The sequence below is a fragment of the Pongo abelii genome, chromosome 9 (assembly GCF_028885655.2).
Source record: "Pongo abelii isolate AG06213 chromosome 9, NHGRI_mPonAbe1-v2.0_pri, whole genome shotgun sequence".
Classification (NCBI taxonomy): domain Eukaryota; kingdom Metazoa; phylum Chordata; class Mammalia; order Primates; family Hominidae; genus Pongo; species Pongo abelii.
Window position 1 is genome coordinate 120,025,271 of NC_071994.2, and position 2,598 is coordinate 120,027,868.

Consider the following 2,598-nt stretch of genomic DNA (forward strand, 5'->3'; position numbering starts at 1 on the left):
TAGCACTTACTATCTAACTGCACAATAATTTGTTGATGAATCCGAGAGCTTTTTGAGTACAGGGGCTTTTTCTAATTCATCTCTATATCCACTAGTATGTTTTGCACAGTGCCTACTACATACAAAGTTGAGTGACTGAATTCAATCATTCATTTGATTTAGGAACTGAGGTTTGAGATCAAGTGGCCTGTCCATCATCACACAGTAAGAGTTGCGACCAGAATCAGAACCCAGGTGCTTGGCTCTGGTGGTTCGAGAGAGCAGACTATGACCAAGTCACAAAGGGGCTTGTGCAAGCAGTCACTGAAAGGTACATGATGGAGAGATCACTCAGGAGGGTGGCCAGAGAGAAGGCAGAGGAACTATTTAGGGTTATTTCAGTAACCCAAGTGAGAAATGAAGGCCTGAAGTATGGCATGGCAGTGATGGTTGATAGGTAAGTATATATTGAGGGCTACTAAGGCAGCAGAGTTGATAGCACTTGGTGACTGACTGGATGAGGAAGGTGAAGGAGAGGAAAAAATCCCAATGATTCCCAGGTTTCTGAGCAACTAGGGGGATGATATTTTCTTTCACCAACAGCAGGAGCCTCCTAAGGAAAAGCAGGTTGGGACAGGAAGTGAGAGCTCAGATTAACAGGAGTCCTAACTCGAACCTAAGCTGGGTTTCAGATAGGCATAGGGCAAGCCCAGTTGAGGTCTATCTGCATAATGGCTAAGAAGCCTCCTAAGAGAAAATTCATTTGAAAGGAAAAAAAGCAACAGGAGCTACCATCCAGTCACAAAACTACAGTCATCAAAGGAAAAGAGAGACTCAGAGTATTTGGGAAGGGAACATTTCCAGGGAATGAAAAAATATGGGAGTGGAGAGCCACTGAAATTGACTTTGGGTGATTATTTGTACCCACAGGCTAGTGTTGCCTTGTGCCCAAAGGCTGTCCACTGGAGATGTTCTGGCAGTTGAATACAGATGTCTCAAGCCCAGGAGAGAAGTCTCGGCTGGAGACTGAGTTTTGGGAGTCATCAGCAGATAGGAGCAGTGGAAGACTTGGGAGTAGATGAAATCTCTAGGGAGAGTACATGGCAGGAGAAAAGAAAAACGCTGAGGTCAGAAAACACCAGTATTGGCGGGGTGCAGTGGCTCACGTCTGTAATCCCAACACTTTGGGAGACCGAAGCAGGCAGATCACTTGAAGCCAAGAGTTTGAGACCAGCCTGGCCAACATGGTAAAACCCTGTCTCTACTAAAAATACAAAAAAATTAGCCAGATATGATGGCGCACGCCTGTAATCCTAGCTACTTGGGAGGCCAAGGCTGGAAGAGTGCTTGAACCTGGGAGGTGGAGGTTGCAGTGAGCTGAGATAGGGCCACTGCTCTCCAGCCTGGGTGACGGAGCGAGACTCCATTTCAAACAACAACAACAACAACAAAAGAAGCCTTTAGCAGAGAAAATTAACACTTTCCAAAGATCCATGTGCTGTGCTGTACTTCCCAGACTCATTTGCAATTAGACTGGGGCTATACAGTTAGTTCTGGCCAATGGGCTGTGAGCAGAACAAAATGGATTACTTCTGTTTGAGGACAATGAAGAGTGGATGTGAGTTCTCCATATTTTTTCCTTCCTTCTCCTACAGTGGAAGCAAAGAACTCCAAGCTGACACCATTACAAGAGGGAGAGGGTCTATATTCTGAGTTAGTGCTTGGAGCAGCACCTCCCACCTAAAAGAGGGGCAGAGAAGTAGAAGTATAATCAAAATAAAGAAGAATCACAGAAAGAAAATATATTAGTTAAATTATATATTTGGCTGCTCTGAGAGAGACCCAGAATAACAGTGGCTTACAAAAGCTAGAAATGTATATTTTCTCCCATACAAAACTTCATGCTGGTATGGGAGCACTGCTCCACAAAGCTGTCCAGGGTCCTAAGTTCCTTCTGTCTGGAGGCTGTAATATCCCTATGTGTTTCCCTTGTCCACATGATCTAAGCTAGCTTACCACCATGTCCACATCCAGCCACTGGAAAGGAGGCAGGGTGGAGGAGAGGAGAGTGTAGAATGTACTCTCCTTTCTTTCTTTTTTTTTTGAGATGGAGTTTTGCTCTTCTTGCCCAGGCTAGAGTGCAATGGCACAATCTCGGCTCATCACAACCTCCACCTCCCGGATTCAAGAGATTCTCCTGCCTCAGCCTCCTGAGTAGCTGGGATTACAGGCATGCACCACCACGCCCAGCTAATTTTGTATTTTTAGTAGAGACGAGGTTTCTCCATGTTGGTCAGGCTGGTCTGGAACTCCCGGCCTCAGGTGATCTGCCCGCCTCGGCCTCCCAAAGTGCTGGGATTACAGGCATGAGCCACTGCGCCCGGCCACTCTCCTTTCTTTTAAGGACAAAACCTAACTTCTTCTCCCGTCCCACTGGTCAGAACTACTTGCAAGGAAGGTTAGGAAATGTCATCTTTGTTTTGAATGGGGCTGAGCTCAATGATCAGTTAAAAATCAGGGATTCTACCCTCATACATTGCTGGTGGGATTGTACAATGGTGCAATTTCTTTGGAAAACAGTTTGGCAGTTCGTTAATGGTTAAACATGGAGGAGTTCTC